Source organism: Panulirus ornatus, chromosome 3, assembly GCF_036320965.1.
Source record: "Panulirus ornatus isolate Po-2019 chromosome 3, ASM3632096v1, whole genome shotgun sequence".
Taxonomy (NCBI): domain Eukaryota; kingdom Metazoa; phylum Arthropoda; class Malacostraca; order Decapoda; family Palinuridae; genus Panulirus; species Panulirus ornatus.
This window is the reverse complement of record NC_092226.1, coordinates 15,494,057-15,507,746: the sequence shown is the minus strand read 5'-3', so window position 1 is coordinate 15,507,746 and position 13,690 is coordinate 15,494,057.

The following is a 13,690-nucleotide window of genomic DNA, read 5'->3' as shown; positions in this document are numbered from 1 at the left end:
GCGTTTCCAGGAGGCTCTGGAAGGCGGTTTGGGACGAATGTAGTTGGTGGGACTTGAAGAAAGCCAGATTAGAGAGGAGCTGCTGATCGAAGATCGGGGCTGTCTACTGGAGGAAGGCACGCAGGGAAAGATAGAGACAAGAGGAGTTGTTGATCTAAGATGGGGGCTGTCTACTGGACGACAGCACACAGGGAAAGAGAGAGAGAGAAGAGAATCTGTTGGTCAAGGACGAGGTTGTCCGCTGGAGAGCAAGTACATGGAAAAACCAAGTATAAGAAGAGTTGATGATCTGTGATTAGGCTATGCGCCGGAGGACAGTACATGGGAAAGCCAGATAACAGACCTGATGGTCTATGCTAAGTTTGTCTGCTGGAGGACAGTACATGGGAAATCCAGGTAACGGTAGAGCTAATGGTTTATGATGAGGTGCCAGATAACAGAAAATCTTACGGTCTGTGCTGAGTTTCTCTTCTGGAGTAGAGCAATAGTATCCCAAAGACCTAGTGTGCATAGTAGAGAAAGGGTAAAGTAGATAATCTCCAAGAAATACATGGGACGGTTGTGGGAGAGCGTGTGCCCCAGATAATCTCAGGAAGAAGTGATCAAGATGTTGGATGTTACATAATTGCCCGCGATTAAAGCCAAGTTATGAGTAACTTCATCCCTGGGACTCGTGGCGTTTTTGTTCGTGCTGCCCTCTTGGCGAGGGTTAGATTCGAGAACGATAGCTCTGGCTGATCGTTTCTTGCTGGCCGAAAGTTTTGATTAGCTGGAACTTTCGTGATTTGCTGGAGGGGGAGAATGACTAGAGACAGTCCCTTTAGGCTGTTCGGGTGGTCTTATGCTTTAAGGCATCGTTACAACATGAAAGTGGTCTTGTTCGTACTTTGTGACGTCATCACTATGAAAGTGGTCTGGTTCATACTTTGTGACGTCATCACTATGAAAGTGGTCTTGTTCATACTTTGTGACGTCATCACTATGAAAGTGGTCTTGTTCATACTTTGTGACATCATCACTATGAAAGTGGTCTTGTTCATATTTTGTGACATCATCACTATGAAAGTGGTCTTGTTCGTACTTTGTGACATCATCACTATGAAAGTGGTCTTGTTCATACTTTGTGACATCATCACTATGAAAGTGGTCTTATTCATGCTTTGAGGCATCATCACTATGATAATGGTGTTATTCAAATATGCATCATCATTATGAAAGTGGTCTTATATTTTGAGGCATCATCAGTGGTCTTGTGCTTTGAGGCATCACAATATGAAAGTGGTCTTATTCGTGCTTTGAGACATCATCACTATGAAAGCTTTGTCTTGTGGCAGTTATGCGGAACAGCAATTCAGTTGAATATACAAGCTGTATTAAGTCCACAATCTCACGATGCAAGACGAGGATGGTTTAATTGACCCTAGCGTGTGTCTCCTTCTTTTGCGATTGTCTTTTAAAGGAACGATAGACTGAGCCGTCTTGAATATCATGCAGATGGCGCTGGCAATCATCTTGTCTTCCAGATAGTAAGAATAATCTGTTGGTTTAGGATTTTCTTTTGTGTTCATAGAGGTAAAGTTTGCATCACACGTTGAGTTTAGACTCAGACCTCTATATCTAGATTCAAGATGGTTTTCATTTATTGAATTAGAACTTTCCATTGAAGAAAATGGGAAATATGTATTGTTAAAGTTTACGTCATTTATATAATACCAGACTCAAGTTCGCATAAATGATATTTCTTAGGACGTTCTGCGTTTTAGAAATGGATAGGGTGTGTGGAACAGGTTTTTGCACCTGAGAGAAGTCGTAAGAGGAAGTTTTATGCTATTTAAAAAAGGAACGTGATAAAATGAATACTGGGAATCAGTTTGGGAAATTCTAACTCTTTATGTGATGCGTGTGGAGGACTTCCGAATGCTGTGAAGGGCGTGTGAGAGTCGGCGGTGATATGAGCGAGTGAAATGTAAGTGAGAAGTTCATGAAGTTGTTGTTATGTTTTGTGAATGGGGCACTGTGGAAGGTGAGAGCGAAGAGAGGTTGATTGTAGCGCGATGGTTAACCGCGGAAATGACGGAATGGGAGACTGCCGCAGTAGTTGTATGCAGATGACGCTGTATTGTGGGCTTTATCAGAGGAGGAGTAAGATGAAACGATGGGGTGGGCTGCTTCGATGATGCACGTAGGAGGAGAGAAGGACACGAAAAGTAAATGCGACTTAAAGTTAAGACGTTAAGTTTATTTTCGTGTGTGGGACGGGAGATCAGTGTATAAGATCAGCTTGCATTTCGAAGATTTGGAAGTCTTGGATGAAGTCTGAATGCCTGGGGGTAAAGTTCAGTGCAGATGGGAGTGGGAGACCTGAAGCTGGGTGAAGAAAGACGTGAAAAAAAGGGGAGGAGTGAGTAAATGTGGTGCACTGAGAGCTCTTGGTGAATGAGGAAGATGAGGGGAGAAAAAAATGTCTTAAGCTTGGAGTGTCAGGAGAAATATTAGATAAAGGAGTGCTTTATCCCAGCGCTAAATGTATAACTGTGAGACTCGAGGGTGTTGTAGGTCAAGGGTGAGAGATAACACAGCCTTGTACAGATGGATGAATTGTTTAGTAAGAGTTGGAAGAAGGAGGATGTATAACACACTGTCGGTGTGGTTATATGTGGCGCGAAGGCATTAGAAGGACGCGTGGATGAAAGACGCTCTATTTTTTTAAGTTGGTGTGGTAGAACGTACAGTAGGTAATAGGCTGGTGATGAAACACAGTAAAAGGCACAAGGAGAAGTAGACCGCGGAAGATATGGAGGGGATGGGATCAAGGACGAAGGATGAGTGTACAGGGATTGGATACCATGGAGGCACTTTTGGATATGGAGGCGATGCGAATAGAGACGATGATGGTCTTGGCCCGACGAAAAAATGGAAATCCATCGGTTGGCGGGGAATGTGATTGATCGTTTCGGAGGCTGGTATGATGCAGGCACCTGTTCCACAACATGGGACTGAGGGTAGTGACAACGGAGCAGTGTAAAAAGAGTCGCATATTTCCTATGATTTTTTTTTCTTTTTTTTTTTTTGTCTACTTTCGGTGACGTGGTAGTGGTTATTTACCCATGACGTAACTTGAGAATGAAATGTTGATGTGCGATGGATCTTGCATGCGTCTGTAATGAACATGGACGGGATGAGATACCATCCCTTGTTAATAGTAATTACCCACTTAATGGTAGATCGCACAGAGCCAATTATAGCATCTAATCACCATAATTAACATACTTTTACAGTATTGTGGCTACGCAGAAGATAACTGTACATCCTTAAACGAATGATATCCATATCTTAGTATCTTCACATATATATATATATATATATATATATATATATATTTTTTTTTTTTTTTGTCGCTGTCTCCCGCGTTTGCGAGGTAGCGCAAGGAAACAGACGAAAGAAATGGCCCAACCCACCCCCATACACATGTATATACATACGTCCACACACGCAAATATACATACCTACACAGCTTTCCATGGTTTACCCCAGACGCTTCACATGCCCTGATTCAATCCACTGACAGCACGTCAACCCCGGTATACCACATCGATCCAATTCACTCTATTCTTTGCCCTCCTTTCACCCTCTTGCATGTTCAGGCCCCGATCACACAAAATCTTTTTCACTCCATCTTTCCATCTCCAATTTGGTCTCCCACTTCTCCTCGTTCCCTCCACCTCCGACACATATATCCTCTTGGTCAATCTTTCCTCACTCATTCTCTCCATATATATATATATATATATATATATATATATATATATATATATATATATATATATATATATATATATATATATTTATTTATTTATTTATTCTGTGTTAATTACCTCGTCGAATGCCAGGTAACAAGATACGCCACTGTGCGTAATATAGATATATATATATATATATATAAATATTTTTTTTTTTTTTTTCTTTTCTTTTTTTTGTCTCCCTCGCCCTCGAAGAAGGGAGACATATCGATCAACTCCCGCGTCTGATACGCGCGGCCGATGACTTCCTGCGTCCAGGTCAACTCCCGGAAGCAGAACGAGCCCACCAGCCACCCACCAGCCACCCACCAACCTGCCACCCCACCGACCACCCACCACTATCCTTAGTCTTCAGCTTCGTGGCGAGACCAGAAAACGCTCCTCCCGGGGTTAGAAGAACCCAGTGACTTTTGGAAACCATTCGCTGCAGGATTACCATGCATTCAGTTGAGGCTCTGTCTCCTCCTCCTCCTCCTCTTCCTTCCCCTCCTTCTTTCGAACCCACATTCCTTCTCTGGGAACCCCAGTCATGAGATCTTCCCTCCTTGGCCCCGCGCCCCCCTACTATACCCATTGTATTAACAAAGGAGGAAAACAGGACAGGCCATGTCTCCAGGAAAATAATTCCTGCAGGAGGAAACTGCTGGAAGATTGGAACATGGAGAGAGAGAGAGAGAGAGAGAGAGAGAGAGAGAGAGAGAGAGAGAGAGAGAGAGAGAGAGAGAGAGAGAGAAGGGGGCAAGGCGGGTTGTTGAACTTCGTACGGTCAGGTTCTCTGGGAGGAGACGAGGTTAACTCCCCATGTCCATAGGGAGACAATGGTGGATGTGTATATATATATATATATATATATATATATATATATATACACGCTATATATTGCGCTACCTCGCAAACGCGGGAGACAGTGACAAAGTATAATAAAAAAAATATATATATATATATATATATATATGTGTGTGTGTGTGTGTGTGTGTGTGTAGTATCAGATATAGATGGAATAATACCACGTGTGGATCTGACGGAACCTCTCACCGACCTATTAGCAGAGCGTCCGTGAGCCTATATACATCGGGAATGATTTATATAAGTAATGCACCACCTGGAGGCGAATTCCTTAGCCAGTCCGTCAGTTTGTGGCGTTAGATAACAAGGACCTTCCGAAGTGCAAAGGTTAGCGTTGCTGACCATGCCACACGTTCAACTGTTTAAGCATAAAGCCACGAGGAAAATGAAACGCGATGGGTTCCCAAGTGCACTTTCGTGTTGTTGTTGATACGTGCATAGCGATATTAGGTTAGGTTATTTTTATTTTTTCAATCGTACATGCTTTTGTTTGCTGTTGATGCTTTTGTTAGTTACTGTTGCCTGTTTTGTTTGTTTGCTGGTGTTGATGCTTTTGTTAGTTACTGTTGCCTATTTTTTGTTTGTTGGTGTTGATGCTTTTGTTGGAGGTACTGTTGCCTGGCTTTTATAGCTGGTGTTGATGTTGGTGGTGGCGATGCTGGTGTCCAGCTTTTGTAGTCGGTGTTGATGCTGGCTTTTGTAGTCAGTTTTGTCTGGCTTTTGCAGTTGGTGTTGCCTGGCTTTTTGAAGTGTTTGTTGCTTGGGTTTTTGTAGTTGGTATGGCTAGGCTTTTTTGTTGTTGCTTCTGTCTGGACTTGGCAGTCGGTGTTACCTGTATTTGGAGTTGGAGTTGCATATGCCTTTTGTACCTTGGCGTAACTGAACTGCTGCTGCTGTTGTGTGTGTGTGTTGGGATGGGTTGCCTGGCTTGTGTGGATGATAATGGTGCTTTTGTCTGTGTTCTCCCTCTCTTTTTTGGGTGGGTGGGTGGAGGGAGGGAGGGAGGCCTTTGTATTTGATGGTGATATTCGAGGCGAGAGCCCCTTTTGTACTGGGTGTTCATTATGTTGGCACTCTGTCCCCTTACACAGACACACAACTAATGAGAAAGCAAGCTATAGGGGTGGGGGAAATAGGTGCAAATTATTGTGTATTTCTGGCCCCCCCAAAAAAAACAAAGTAAGAGTAGATCGTGTGATTTCATTGACTCATAAGGGTGTTAGGGTCAAGTTTTCTGTATCTTTACTAGAAATAAGAATGCCAGATGGTATGATTTCATTGACTTATAAGGGTATTAGGTTCAAGTATTCTGTCTCATGAACTAGAAACAAGGATACCAGATGGTATGATTTCATTGACTTATAAGGGTATTAGGTTCAAGTATTCTGTCTCATGAACTAGAAACAAGAATACCAGATGGTATGATTTCATTTACATATTCTGTTTTTATGATCATTCGAAGATCCCCTTTCGAAGGACGAGGACCTGATGTTTACGTAGAACCTTTTCCCCCCTAAAGGCTCCTGCAATACAAAGCTGCGCTCCTTACAGTAGCAGGGGAAGTGATGGACTTCTTTCGGAGTGAGGTGCTCTTTTGACGAGACTGTATTCCCAAAAGAGAATATACGACGATGTAAAAAAAAAAAAGAAATAATTCTGAGCAGTCTTGTACTGGCGTATAAGAAGATACATGGTGACACTGAAATATAGAAAGTCGCCATACCTTTCCATTTAATAGAGTCAACCCTTACAGGCTCCGATAGAAAACGGAAAAAAGAGACTACGCTAACCAGACGGGATGGGAGATAGAAAATGGGATGGGTGTATGGTAGGAAGGACGTAATCGGAGAGAGAGAGAGAGAGAGAGAGAGAGAGAGAGAGAGAGAGAGAGAGAGAGAGAGAGAGAGAATGTCCCAACAGCTTGAAATAAAAAAAAAAAAAGGCTTTTCCCTGCGATGGTGAGCGCGCTCACCACCTTTTATTTTTTCAGTCCCAAAACACATTTTCTTGGCTGTTAAGCCGGGAGGACGATCGCTGTCGCCTACCTCCATCACTCTGCCACTTACATTATTGCAAAATATCGTTGTATGGTTACTACTTTATTTTCTCCTACATTATTACACAATATCGTTGTATGGCTGCTACTATATTTTCTCCTACAATATTACACAATATCGTTGTATGGCTGGAACTTTATTTTCTCCTACAATATTACACAATATCGTTGTATGGCTACTACTTTTTCTCCTACAATATGACACAATATCGTTATATGACTACTACTGTATTTTCTCCTACAATATTGCATAATATCGTTTATATGGCTACTGCTATATTTTCTCCTACAATATTACACAGTATCAGTATATGGCTAACACTTTATTTTCTCCTGCAATATTACACAAAACGGTTAATTGGCAGTTACTTTATTGCAGTTACCTTATTTTCTCCTACAGTATTACACAATACTGTTCCGTGGCAGATATTTTCTTTTGCAGTGTTACACAACATGGTTCGTACGCTTCCTCTCATATAGCAAAATGCTGCTACTGGCCAATACCTTTTTTTCCTACAATATTACACAAAATTGCCACAAACCACCGCCCTTGTCCACCCACAATATTACACAGTATTGCTATATAACCCAATACCCCCTTTTTTTCACCTACAATATTACACAATATTGCTATATGGCCGCAACGCTTTTTTTTTCCTATAATATCACACATTTTAACCCCTGACGGACAACGTTTTTTCGTTACGGTATTACGCCATATTCGGGGCTTCAGCCTCACACCTCTTTGGTATATAATGCGATTCTAAACTGCTGACCCGCCCCTCCCCCCATACACTGTCTCTACATGGCAGTTCTTCGTTATGTGGCGGTTTTAACGACACGGACGCCTTCCTTGTATGATAGCAGACCTAACCAGACAATATGTCGTTAAGACGTAATGTAGTGTCATGAGTTGATACCAGTGCGAGGTGGGTAGATACCTTGTATCTATCTGTATCTATCTACTTAAGAGGAATGGTGTTTTGTTTGTCAGTCTCCGTGTATATCTGTGTCTGTCTGTCTGTGGAAAATTTTACCTCTTGACCTTAATCATAATGATTAAGACAAAGGTCAGTGATATATATGTATATATATATATATATATATATATATATATATATATATATATATATATATATATATGATAACGCTAACGTAATATCTGTGCATTTATCTAGTTCTTCTATACTTAAGCATGATGGTGACCATGTGTTTATCCATCTCGGCGTCTATCTGCAGGAAAGTTAACCTCTGACCTTTATCCGTCACGGTCAAGCCAAAGGTCATCGGAATCGAGACTTCAGATGATGTGTGTGGGGGGAGGGGAGTGTAGTGAAGATAAGAGCATAATGACAATGAGTTTAGGGCGAACGTGAGGGTGTGGTGAAGATGCAGTTTAGTGAAGGTGAGGGATTAAGGAAAGATGTAAGATAGTGAGCATGAAAGTGCAGTGGAGAGACAGTCTGGTGACAATGAGGATGTGATGAAGATGTGGTTTAGTAAGCAGATGGTTATAGTGAACATGTAGTTTGGTCTAGATTGGAGTGTAGTGAATCTATCTATCTATCTATCTATCTGTTTGTGTATGTCTATCTATGATTACATATATATAAAATATATATATATATATATATATATATATATATATATATATATATATATATATATATATATATATATATAGTTTTCTCTACAACTGTTTTCTAATATTATTCTCTCAGGAGTCGTTTTCTGTTATAGTTTTCGTGAAAAGCCATTCTCTCTTACAATTTTCCCAGCAGCCAACATGTTGTCAGATTTATTACAGAGCGTATCTTAATTACTTATGAAATTTGATATGAATTATAAGTAGCGCCCGCAAATAAAGACTCATTGTGTATAAATTGAATTTTCATACATTTTTGTCGTAAATTTTGAAGTAATGGTCGAGCGCCAGGGATATAAAACTTAGCCTATAGCTTGGACTGGTCGTGTTTGCTTCGGACGGAACGAAACGAAGCAGCTTCGCTCGATAGTGAACCAGGTGAAGTGAATGTAAACTTTGGTCCCCTAGTGATAGCAGGACGAAGGGGGAAGGGTGTCAGTATATCTTTAGGGAAGATTTAATGTTATTTACTCTGTTCCTCTGCTGTTTTTATGATGGGTGATGATGATAGGGTGAGAACGTAGTTTGTGAAGCAGGTGTGTCACGAGTTCAAACCATAGGAGTGAATTAGGCAGCGATGCAATTAATTCCTGTAAGCTACTGCAATATTTTCCTAATTAAAATGAGTCATCGATCTCATTGCTTATCTATATATGAGAGTTGCAGTAATGACCCCTTTGTATATTCTCATCCCTGACTTTTTATTTCCCTTCGTTCTTCAAAGCGCGTAAACCAACACGTAAGCGTTGGCTATTGTGTGTCGAAGATATCGAGAAAGAAAGACGTCGAGAAGGAAAGATATCGAGAAAGAAAGTCATCGAGAAAGAAAGACATCGAGAAAGAAAGACATCGAGAAAGAAAGACATCGAGAAAGAAAGACATCGAGAGAGAAAGACATCGAGAGAGAAAGACATCGAGAGAGAAAGACATCGAGAGAGAAAGACATCGAGAGAGAAAGACATCGAGAGAGAAAGACATCGAGAGAGAAAGACATCGAGAAAGAAAGTTTTCTTTAGGGACAACTGGAGTAAAACCTAAAAATTTTTTTGGTAGAGTAAGTGGTTATGATTGACTTGTTATCGCCCTGTAGTTACCTGGAGGTACTATTGTCCGATCCTCCGACTTCATACGCTGTCAGGTCTCGCGTTGAATCTTTTAAGAAAGCTGTCAGTATCATTGTGTCCTTCTGCAGGAGGATCACACCGCCGTGTCGGTGTGGAATGACGGAGGGAGGGTGTCTCTGTAATGTACGTGTGTGTGTGTGTCCGTGTGTGTGGTCAGTGGCTTTGGGGTGTGATCTGTGTGGCTCTTGAGGTTTCCTATAGCCAGGGATGTGTCCTGTCGCCTTGAATGGGTTCCTATGGACATGAATGGGTCTTACAGTCAGCCAGCAGGGTCGTGGTAGTGTGGCAGAGGCTTCCCAACGTCACCCACCTCCAAACAACGTCATTACGTCACCCCCAATTAGCTTCTCGACCCCATTCACCATTAGAGAAGGTCCTTGTTTCACTCCCATTCATTTTTCCCAGCCCCCCTCCTTCTTCAAAATGAGTCAACCAGATTTGGCCATATTCATACTCCTTCCTTCCCCTCCCAACCACACCTCCCTCTGAAGTATGACTGTGGTTCACTCTATTATTAACCTTCCAAACCCCCGCACCCACCAATGAAAAACGACATTACCTCATCGATTTTAAACTTTCCTAGCCCCCCACCCCAATTTCCACCTCGGGCTTCTTTCTTATCCTTGTAAATCATCTCTTATCAGCTTTTGGACCATAGAGCTTCCAAATGCTATCTTTTGGTCCGTGTCTTCCAACCATACTGATGGTCATGACCCATGTGGCTCTTGGTCAGTAATCACCAGTGTTGTGTAATATGGTCAGTATTTGTGAGCTTCTGCCGGTCTCTCTCATTATGTGGCAAATGTCCTGGGGACTCTTGGAGTTAAATGGAGTATTTGATGTCGATAGTTGCACATGGTGTCGATGGTCGTTGGGATGGGGGGTGAGCCAGCCATGGACTACATGTGGGAGGGCTAGCAACTTTGACGTGGGTACAGACGCTGCGGTGACGGAAAAGAATTAGTACGAACGGTTTGTTAGGTCTGGGCAACCGGTCTTCTGAAGATCCATGGCTGAGGTGTTACACACATATTACAGAACTGGGAGGACATGATTGTAACGAAACGTTAACTGGTCTTAAAAGACCTTAAGATCGAAGTAAGGTTGGATAGTGAGTTTTTTTTTTTTTGATTTGGGGAATTAGACATTGACGTGTGGTTGTGTGGCTTGGCTGTTATATATATATATATATATATATATATATATATATATATATATATATATATATATATATATATATATAGGGGAGAAAGAATACTTCCAACGTGTTTCCTACGTGTCGCAGACGGCGACTAAAAGGGGAGGGAGCGGAGGCTGAAAGTCCTCTCCTCCCGTTTTCTACATTTCAAAAAAGAAAGAAAAAAGGAACAGAGAAGGGGCCAAGTGAGGATATTTCCTCTTAAGGCTCAGTCCTCAGTTCTTAACGCTACCTAGCTAACGCAGGAAATGGCGAATATCTATGAAGAATATATATATATATATGAATGAGTTGACAGAGAAATGGGGGATGGTGTTTACGGTGTTGCGACCATACCTTGGACATATAATGCCTGGATAAACGTAAGGACAACATCGGTCATGTTTTAATCTTGGGGCCACCTTGCTTCTCGATCCACCTGGGGGATCGGGGGGGGGGGGGGGGGGGGGGGGGAAGACTGACGACAATAGCAGTAGCGGCAACAACAGCTTCAGAAACAGCAGGTTGTCTTCCTTGTGAGAGAGAGAGAGAGAGAGAGAGAGAGAGAGAGAGAGAGAGAGAGAGAGAGAGAGAGAGAGAGAGTCTATTTTCACCAGGGGATTAGCCTACTGTTCCTCTATTCCTCCGCTGGACTTGCGTAGACGCATCTTGCACCATTCCTTCGTTTCTTGTCTTCCTTCATCCCCCCTTCCTTCTCTCATGCAGGAGCGACTGCCTTCGTGTATACGCCAGCTGAAGATTAGATCAAGATGTGGTTTCCATTCATTGATTCCAGTAGAATTTCCGTGTCGGTATACTTGCTGCGTATTACATGATGTTCCTTCATAGTTATTTCTGTGCTGGTTGATGAGCCGGAGGGAGTGGTGGGTCGTGGAGGAGCCTTCTGCTTTACTATCATGTTTCCATCTATAGTGATGGGTGGGGAGAAGCCTGCTCTACTATCATGTTTCCATCTATAGTGGTGGGTGGTGAGGAGCCTTCTGCTCTACTATCATGTTTCCATCTATGGTGGTGGGTGGTGAGGAGCCTTCTGCTCTACTATCATGTTTCCATCTATAGTGGTGGGTGGGGAGGAGCCTTGTTTAACTGTCCCATCTCCACATACAGTGGTGGGTGCTCTACCACCCCATCTCCATCTATAATGGTGGGTGAGGGGTGGAGCCTCCTGCTTTACCATCCTGTTTCCATCTGCATAAATTAGAAATTGAGGATGCCATTATTCTCCTCCGGGAATATAAACCCGTCGGAGAACGCCATGTCTTATGTTATCCGGCTTGCCCTAAGTTGCCGCATGTTCTTCGTCTTCGCTATACATTATCACACCTTCCCCCCATCACCCGGGTTATGTAGGAGGGTCATGAACATGTGGGGAGTTTACGGTGCCGTTACCAGGGGTAGTGTAATGGTTGCTGTGTGTGTATATATATATATATATATATATATATATATATATATATATATATATATATATATATATATATAATTTTTACACACGGTCGTTTTGTGCTGCGTAAGAGACTGTACAGTGGCGAAGTCTCTCTCTCTCTCTCTCTCTCTCTCTCTCTCTCTCTCTCCCCCCTTCCCTGTTGATGTGCCATATTCCTCTACATACGTACGCCACCAAGTGAGCTCCTGCCCTCCCCAAGTCCAACTGTCTGTTGTTCTCTCCCTCCGCGTTAACCAGAGAGTTGTTTTGTCAAGACGCTCAAGCGCCAGTCGTGTTATTATCTACGCCATTAACTCTCCGTGTGCCTCGCCCATATGTGGTCTACTTTACCTTATTACAAGTGTCATTAAAGTGTCCTTGTCTGGGCGTCATAAGTAACACTTTACTAAGAGGCGTTCACGTCCCATTTGTTTATGTGTGTCAATCCTCTACTTTGTAAGTCAAGAGAAACATCCTTATTTTTTTGCTTTATTCTTTTTATTTTGCTTTCTTTACATCTTAGTGGTTCTGTGTGTGTGTGTGTGTGTTTCCCGTCCCAGCTGTCGACACTTATTATCATCATCAGTTGAGATCAGGTCCCCTGGTGACCCAGGCACTGTCGACACGCCTCCCGACCTGACACCAGATCCCTCGTGACCTGGGCGGGGGGGGGGGGGGGGGGGGGGGGGGGGAGGCACCTGTCATCAATAATTAGAACCCAGCGACACTGGCGTAGTGGTGGTCCCTCGTGGAGAAGACCTACTCGAAGTCTTAGCGAGAGACTTTCCTGGGAGGGAATTGGGGGGGAGGGGAGTCTTTGTTGAAGAGCTGTTGGAAGTCTTGGGTAAAGATCTGGCAGAAATCGTGGTTGAGGACCTCTCTTAGGGACTGGTTGGTCTTGGTTTAAGAGCTTTTGGAAGTCTTGGGCAAAGATCTGGCAGAAGTCCTGGTTGAGGACCTTCTTAGGAGGGGGTGGAGAGAGTCTTTGGTGAGTAGCTATTGGGGGTCTTGGGCAAAGATCGGGTAGAAATCGTGGTTAAAGACCTTCTTTGGAGACGGGTTGGTCTTGGGTGAAGGCCCTATTGGAAAATCTTGGTCAAACATCTGGTTGAAATCGTGGTTGAGGACCTGGGAAGGGGGTAGAATGGGGTAGGGGGTCTTGGGTGAAGAGCTACCAGAAGTCTTGGCGAAAGATGTTGAAATTGTGGTTGACGACTTCCGCGGTGAGGGGGGGGGGGGGGGGGGTTTAGGGGGGGTAGAGCCGCTCGAAGTCTTGGGAAAAGCCGTATTTGAAGTCGCGAGTGAAGATGTGTTCGAGGCCTTTGACGGAAGACGTCCTTGGGGCCCTGGGGGGTAATGACTAAGCACAAGGAAAAGGGAATGGAGGGATAGATACGTTGAGTAGGTCAGAGAGAGAGAGAGAGAGAGAGAGAGAGAGAGAGAGAGAGAGAGAGAGAGAGAGAGAGAGAGAGAGAGAGAGAGACCACGATTCACCACCACTCACGACGACGGCGACGACGTCGACGACAACCACCACCGCCAGACGCTACAGGAGTGCGAGAGCGAGGACGAATGTGTGTGTGTGTGTATGGGTG